At 39.2% G+C, this 8,418-nt stretch overlaps 1 protein-coding gene across 14 annotated transcripts in view; it reads right to left on the bottom strand.

The window, feature by feature from the left end:
* eya1 (EYA transcriptional coactivator and phosphatase 1) overlaps positions 1-7,596 on the bottom strand; it is a 61,990-nt gene extending 54,394 nt beyond the window's left edge. For 5 of the 14 annotated variants that reach the window (XM_042400061.1, XM_042400060.1, XM_042400056.1 and 2 more), the window contains exons 1-2: positions 7,226-7,594; positions 2,955-3,015 (exon numbers count right to left, since the gene is read on the bottom strand). The gene's annotated coding sequence lies outside the window, so the exon portion shown is untranslated. Of the gene's footprint in view, positions 1-2,954; positions 3,022-7,225 lie in introns of all 14 variants that reach the window. The other 9 variants (XM_042400055.1, XM_042400046.1, XM_042400047.1 and 6 more) reach the window with 4 other exon arrangements.
* Positions 7,597-8,418: the final 822 nt, after the last annotated feature.

An 8,418-nucleotide genomic window follows, 5' to 3' on the forward strand; every position in this document is an offset into this window, starting at 1 on the left:
TGCTAGTATGGTATACAGGGAGCTGTAAAGAAGTATGGTAATTTTGTCTTTCCCTTTTTATCAGTTTAAATTAATAACAGGTCAGATAAACTTGCGCTTATACATATTGACAGAGTAATAATTCTTCTAGAGCACCAGAGCCTAATTTCTAAGGATCTAAACAGTGAGCCAGAATTATGTCACTCTGACCACCTGTTCCTCTGAAAAACGTCACTGGCCTTAAGTAGTTCCGGCACGCATCCAAAATGTGAACTTCTGAACCGGAGTGCTTACTTTCTCATCTGTGTAGAAGCAGGAGGCGGCAGTGTGTAGCAACAGCCACTCTAATTTCGTGGTGGTAGAGGAAGGGGTTTACATAAGGGATGTGCTGTTCTGTGCCTGTCACTCAACCTGCTTCTGACTGGCAAACGCAAGATTGAGACTGATGCTGTTTCATGTCACCTAAAGGCTAATGAGAGATTAAACATCAGTAGCAGAAATGCAAAATATTGTTACAGTAGTCCAGCAATGAGTTCACACTCGCATCTGTAGAAATAACCAGGGCAAAATTGAATTATTGGGTGAATGCAAATAGCACTCATAATTAGACTGTTTTCCAAGCATTTTCTTTTTTCGTCTTATAGTACTTCTATGAATTTAAATTAACAGACAGAGGAATAACACATGTGATAACACCAATGCTCATTTACATAATCTATCAAAAATCATCCCAGGCAAGACAGACTTTTTATATTAATGAATGCACGTATATTAGCTTTGACAGGAGGTCACATAAATTATGACTGAGCTCAACAAAACTAATCTCTTCTCTGTCAAGGGAAAAAAGCAAAATGTTCTGCTGCTTACACCATCTGTCTTCAAGACCAAGTTGTATTGCAGGTGTAGCACAATTACACAGTGTATGTCTTTTGGATGTGAGTTTTAAAATAGCTGTGCAAGCATCGCTGGACCACACACAGCTGTTAGTGGTGTGGTGCTGCTTACATCATTGGAGTTTATGCCAATTAGCTTTTCTCCCTATTTGCAGGGCGTTTGTCATGAATGAATGACACACACACAAAAATAGATGGACCTCCCTGCACAGACATGTAGCGTAATAATGATCTTAATGAAAGAACCCACTTGGTAACCAATGCTTGAAAGGAGTAAGCAATAGCAGTACACTGATGTATTAAACTTCATGACTTATTTGTGATTGGAGAGATTTCATTTTTTTTATACTATACAACTTTTAATTTTGGAATGAGTTTAATTCACCTCACCTAGTATGTTCTATATTTTTGCTCTTGTGTGTTTCTGTTTCTGATTCGACCACAAACAGAACCAAGAAACTAAGTCAAACACCTAGAGCGCCACAGGAAGAAACTGCATTGACTGAACAGAACATGTTCCTGTTAAATGAAACAGGCTTGCTGAGGAAACCAGCCCAGCAGTGGTCCATCATGGGGAGCAGGGCAACCACCGTACTGTGGTGGCCTTGATGAAATCAGCTTACACTAAGGCCATTGTGTTGACAGTGGGGATCAAGGCAGTCAGAGTTATTCCAGGGGTCCTGCCACTCTACAGCCTAGTGCCTGACCCTGTACAAGAGGCTGACAAGCCACAGACACAGATTGCCAGTCTCCACACTGTAAACTACAGCAAAACCTGAAATAATGCTTCAATCTGTGGGGGGATAAGACAGAGGCAGGCTGGCAGGCAGAAGAGGGCACTGTTTTTCTTCACTGTACACACAGCATGATGCATGTATAAACAGATCTTTCTGTGTATTAAATATGTAGATATATGTAGAGAGCATATTCTAGCATGTGGACTATTATTTCATTGTGGCTAATCATCCATCAATTACTAAGAAAATGCACAAGTTCACATTTTAAGATAAGAGAGAAACCTATTCTCTCTAAAAGGTTAACTATTAGGTCCTTCCAAGGATTATAATACCGCATGAATTTTCTTAACAAGGCTGCTGTGTGTTCTGCTATAGTAAAAAAAGCAGCCAAATAGCCCACTCCCATTTGCTCCATGTGTTGAGGTGTCTATCATGTGCGAAACAAGCTATTTTTCTTCAGCTGTGCCTTTTTGACTCTGATGACATAATGCTAGAGAGAGTTGGTGCTGGGGTAACTTTCCCCACTCTTACTTTTATACACCTATTTAAGAACAGCAGCCTTTCACACCAAGTTCAGCAGGAAGAAGTAGTAAAATGAAATGGGCAAGACCTACAGTATTTCATAATTAATAGGTAGCAGTGAGAGGAGAACAGTCCACGCTGACGTAAAAAGATCAACAACGTATAAAAGTGATCATTCATTCTCCAGAAAATTACGGATTGAAAAACCCGGAGCCATATGTTATTCCTTTCACAAAAACAAAACCATAACAAATTTGAAATATGCGCCAAGCTTTTTATATTCTTTGATTACTTTGCTTTATTTGGAAGTCGTACAGAGCTGCTACTCTGCTTGCCTATACGATCTAATTTGTTACTAAGGTGGTCCCCAGCTCATACCAGGTCACCACCTGCATGCAGTACTGTAAATTACTTGGTGGGCCTAATTGCCCATGTCCGCTGTATTACTATAAACCACTAGTGCTGTGCTAACTCTATTGTCAGGTACTTAATCAAGGCCACCAGATTTATTTCCCTGCACTAACTCCGGGGACAACCACAAGCAGAGGCCTGAGTAATTGGATCTTTTTTTGCATCTAAAATTAACCACCTATTCTTAGTGAGAGCTGGGGTTTGGAAATGATAACAATAATGATATCAACCAATACCATATGAGGCCTTGCCTTTCATACTGGGAGTTGCATAATGCATAATAGACCCAGATGTTGCTCGGAATGACCTTACCTGGGGGGGTATGGTGCCATTATGCCAATCAAACACTGTAACACTTGATCAGTCACAGGCCTAAAGCAGACTGGAGAAACTCAATTATTCAGTCTCTTACCTCACACATACACAGCAGTAGCAACAGGCGTTAAGGTTAGCCCAATCCCTCCTGCGTGGACCTAAAGCAGGAAAATGCAATAGAGAGAAAGAAGTTAATAGCCACAATTATACTGTTATAACATACATTTTGTGAAAGAAACCTTACACATTCACAAAAAAACATTTTACTGCTTTCACTGCAATTTTCACATTTCCTGTATTTCTCACATTTCTAACAACAAATGAGACGAAGAAGCTGATTGAAAAAACAATTTTGTAAAAGGACTATATGTTAGAATTAACTAAAAAAGACTGATATAACAGTGCTATGAGTTATTACTTAATAAAATGTTAATACTAGGGTTATTGTTGATAGTTAATGTGCATTATATAATCTGTTTCAAGACTCTTGCAAATGACTGTCTCTATACAACCAAAACGTAACACACCTTTTACAAGATAGTAGGTTGTTTCTTAACAAAATGTAAAACACTTTCACAAAATGGATGTGTTGTTTTTTTTAAAATATTTAATATGTAATAATTTAATTTTACTATGTTTTCAATTTCAGTTTCTTTCATTAAGTGAATGTATACAGTACTTTGTAATGTAACTCCTTTTTGTCCATGCGGTAGGCGAAGCAGTGCGGAGGGAGAGAAGAGTGAGCACTGAGCATGCAGAGGGGATGTGGTCTGTGTAGGGATGTCAGAAGCATAATGGCCAGCTGAGTCATAGGTTATAAAAAGCTGTCATTAGGGATTTCTGTCCTCAGCAGCTCATCACACAGGACTTGTGAATTATTTATTACACTGGAAACTCAAGTGGCCTGTTACTCAAGACTGCCTGGTTTCCTGTACTTCCCTTTCCTTGGCTTGTTTAATAAAAGCATATCATTTAGTCGTAGTAATTCAAGTCTGAATAGGAATTAATTTCATTAATGTAAGTACTATGGTGATTTTTTATACTGGATCTAAAGAATTATACCTAATGAGGGCATTTTTACAATGGAAGTGTACAATCAACGTGTTTGTATTATTAGGATGGCCCTTGTATTTACTTTGCCTGCAGTCCAAATGACCACCTAATTAGCACTCAAAGTGCATTAATGATGTTGATTTTTATTGTATGGCTGGATTCTTTAAGATAAGCCATAAAGCCAATAGCAACAACTTTGAAAAACTTATGAAGAGGCAACAACATAGTTAACAATTAATGCCAATTTCGGCCTTTTGGAGTGGATCACTGATATTTCAGATTTTTTCAGCAGCTGAGTATGATATACCATTGCCAACACAGTCCACAAACCAGCAAAGAAGAAAACTACGCATCCCCTAAATCAGTTTCACTTCATTTCCCCCCCTCAGTTTTTGATAGCAAAGTCGATGCAAATCAGCTCAGGCATTTTTCCTCACTTTGTTTTGTTCTCAGTATATGAAAATGGTTAAAAATCCCATGGGTCAGTGAAAATGATCCCTCCACTCCAGTCGCCTGCTCAAAGTCAGCCAAAACATTCCAGACTTCAAAAGGCAGCTTTGCCTACCAGGGCCATTTCAGTGTCCCAACCTCCATGGCCCAGGAGGACTTGGTTATTTGGATAAATTAATTTCTGGAGTCTGCCTGAGTTGCAAAAACAACCTCCTGCCTGACAGCAAATTAGTCTAACTGAAAAACCTAAAAAAATGCATAACGTTAAAGGAAACACACCCCCTCACTCCCCACCCTTTTTTTTAAACATAAAATTGATTTTCTGTTTTGATAATTTACTAGTGTTTATGATTTTATATATTTTTGTAAATATTGATAAGAGAATAAAAAATATTGTGGAATACAATCTGTAAACCTATCTTCTGGCAGGTGAGCAGTTTCAATAGGCAACATCAGCACACAGGCTGTAAAATACACATGCTGTGTACAGTACACAACTGACAGGCTCTATACCATAAAACAGGCTGATGTAAAAGTTTAACAACTGTCAGTGGGATTGAAAAAAATGACATAAAACTGAAATCTCTGTAAGACTCAAACATTTATGAAAGAGAAAAAAATAAACCTGAAAGCACAGACTGTGAAAATGGGGGAGGAAAATGGTTACGGAGGGAAAATTATGCAAACAGATGAAGACAATCCAGAATTAATGGTCCGCAACATTTTCAGGCACTCAAAGAGCTGTCCAAGGACACCATAGGGGAGACTGCATGGCCCCAGTAATTGGAGGAGCATGTAACTTCAAAAGTAAGGAGAACAGACTGGAGAACTTTCTTCTGAAGTCAAGTCTTAAAGAAAATGTGAAGCACATGTACAGTACAGTAGGGAATCTGGTACATGTGTGAATGAAAATTGTCCTATTCATTGCTGCAGACATGATACATTGCAGTATTCCTGCTGAGCTACCACACTTTTAAAAAATTGAATGAATTCTGATCTTGAATCTTTAGGTCACAGCTGTTCCATCTCAATGAGTGAAAATACAAAATGCACCAAAAAGAAACTGGGTCAAACCAAAACAACATATTCTGCAATGTCAATAAAGATGTCCATAAAATAAATCATTCAACGGATGTGAGATCACCCTAAGAAAGAGAAAAAGCTTTAAAATGTAATGGCCATAAGTCACAATAGATATGTCATCTATAGTGTTGTGGATTTTGACCATGTTCCCGATCTTTCATAAAATGGATGATATTTCTGCAAGACAATCCCAGGCAAGGAACACAAAACTGTGGCCTTGTCAGATGATGATTTCATCACAGTGAAAAAAGTAGTACAATATTATACAAATGACTGATTGTAGATAATCCTAACTGTCAATTGATCATGCATGGTGCATGTCTGTACACTGAAGGGTAAAACATGATAAACAATGCACAACAGCCTGGACTTTTCAGCTTATGCATTATGAAATGCTATCTGATCTGATCGCCAACACTTTCAGCTTCCTGGTAGCAGGCAAAGAAAACATCATATGTGCACCCTGTTCCATTTTTCTAGTACTGTAATGACAGCAGCGCATGGTTTGTGCAACCATGGACCCACGCATGTGACCTCTAGCCAGAAGTGAGCCAGTACTCAGCAGTAACCGCATCATAACATTTAACCAGGTGCATAAATATGGCAGCTCCTCAAATTGACATTTAGACACTGAAGTACTACTGATATTTGACAACTTGCTCCGGTTAGACAAAGAAAAACATCCAATCAGGGAACCACCATCTTTATACACTCCATCACTGAGATGCGTATTCAATCAGTACAGCTGGACTGGTAGAGGGCCTGCTTCTGCAACCTAGACTGTAATCATAATGGCATAACTTTGACATAACCTACACTTCTGTCTTGATGATGTGCTTTAGCTATATATCATAGAAAGGACTCCAAGTCAGAAGAAAATGAAGACAAACTGTATAATATTTGAATGGGAAAAGCAGAGGGGAACACAATCTTTCCAAGGTCCTTTGGTCTGAGGGAAGAACACCATGTGTGCTTGAGTTAATCCAACATACACGGAGGAGAAAATGTCCATTTTTAACCTGTTATCCATCACTGTCAAATGTGGTGCACAGTAAAAAAGGAAATAATTAGACAGAAAAATGACTGCAGCCTGGGGCAGAATGAATGAGAGTAAAACCTAGGTACAACTGCTGTTAACTTAAGGCAAATGATATTTTGATAAATGCCCCGTATGCAACTTGTACCTGCACTACCCTACCCCCATGTCTGAGAGTGAAAGCATGCTATTCTTACAGTATATGCTTTTGAAGTTACACAGCATGTACACTCAAGTCTACTGTATGATAAGGCTTACTGAAGTATATAACACTTAGCCCATTGTGTTGAAATGGTGTTAATCACTTTTTTGAGACTAATATCAGTTACTGTAAAGTAGCTACTTTACAGTAACTGATACTAGTTTGCACAACAACCAAGTAAACTGCCCTAATGCTTTACCCCACAGGTAACATATAGCCTAATAAATAAAAATTTGAAATAGGTCTATAAAACATAAATAAACAAAACACACATTTTATTGAAATTACACCAGTTGTTTTTCAGATAAAAGTCACATCTTTCGTTCACCCATCTTTACTTTAAACCTGCACACAGCTGCGGATTCATGGGACTCAAATCAACTGCTGCTGTCCCCGCCCATGTTGGAAATGGCTCAACACCACGCTGTCATCTCAACACACAAGGAAAACAAATAGATATTTATAACATTTGTGATTTGAAGAAGCAAAACAAGTGTCAGGAAAGCAAGCTAACCCCAAACTGAGTCGTCTCGTGGCTGCCTACCTTATGTATCACCGCTGTCACCACATGCAACAAGTCTCCCTGTCCATAACCATGAATTTTACGTCTTCTAACCCGTCAGCGACTGCTTCTCTCCCAGTCCGCTGGTAGATATTTCACAGACTAACGCGACAGTACTTCGGAAAACCCGCATAAAACGCGTAGTGTTGTTAAAAAACGTTTCATGGCAGCAGAGTCGGAGAGTTACAGTGAATTGACATGATATCCAATGCGTCTGTGCGCGCGCTGCCCACTGGTATCAAATGTAGCAGGCACGAGGGAAACTTTACACACACTGTATTACAGTTCACTTCGTTAATTATGTCTGGTTGTTTTTACTTGTGACATACACAGTCTGCTTAAACTCAATTAATAGGCTATGGGTAAGTTTAGGTAATTTGTTCTACTGTAATTTGTTCTAATGCAGATTAATTTTTATAATATGCCTTTGTGATTTTTATATTGGTCTACTTCAATAACTTTAAATGTCTTGGAGGGTGCCCAAATATTAAAAAGTGGCGTTTGCTGTAGTAAACCATATTGTGATGCATTGCCCACAAAGCTCTATTTCCCAGTTATAGATATGAATTAGAGCGCCACCTATAGGTCTCCACATAGTTATCAAGATTGTTCCATGGTTTTCAAACGTACGTGGGTGCTTCTTGTTGAGTTGTGGGCAGGAATTTATCAAAATATTAGACGTTTGATGCTTTCATTCAGTGATTCTCAACTTGCACCCCCCACAAGGTGCCCCAAGGGACACAGTCATAAGCCTACTCCAAGTCTACAAAGCACATATAGACTGGATGTGCAAACTCTCATGACCCTTCAAGTATCTCTGCAAGGGTGAAGAGCTGGTCCACTGTTCCACGGCCAGGATGGCATTGTGACCTCCAGCAGGCACTGTGACGGTTTGCAGCCAAATGTGAAGCGGTCAGGATGAGCACCTCCAAGTCTGAGGCCATGGTGCTCTGCCGGAAGAAGGTGGACTGCTCCCCTTAGGTTGGGAGTGAGTTGCTGCCCCAAGTGAAGGAGTTCAAGTATTTTGGGATCTTGTTCATGAGTGAAGGTAAGATGGAGTGTGAGGTCGACAGGCGAATTGGTGCCAGGTAAGCAGCAGAAAATGGATGGATGGATGGAGTGTTATTTCTTGTTTTTTTGTCCTTTAATATCTGCCTGTTTTTTTGCAAAATGCT

This window comes from Thunnus maccoyii, chromosome 21, assembly GCF_910596095.1.
Source record: "Thunnus maccoyii chromosome 21, fThuMac1.1, whole genome shotgun sequence".
NCBI lineage: Eukaryota > Metazoa > Chordata > Actinopteri > Scombriformes > Scombridae > Thunnus > Thunnus maccoyii.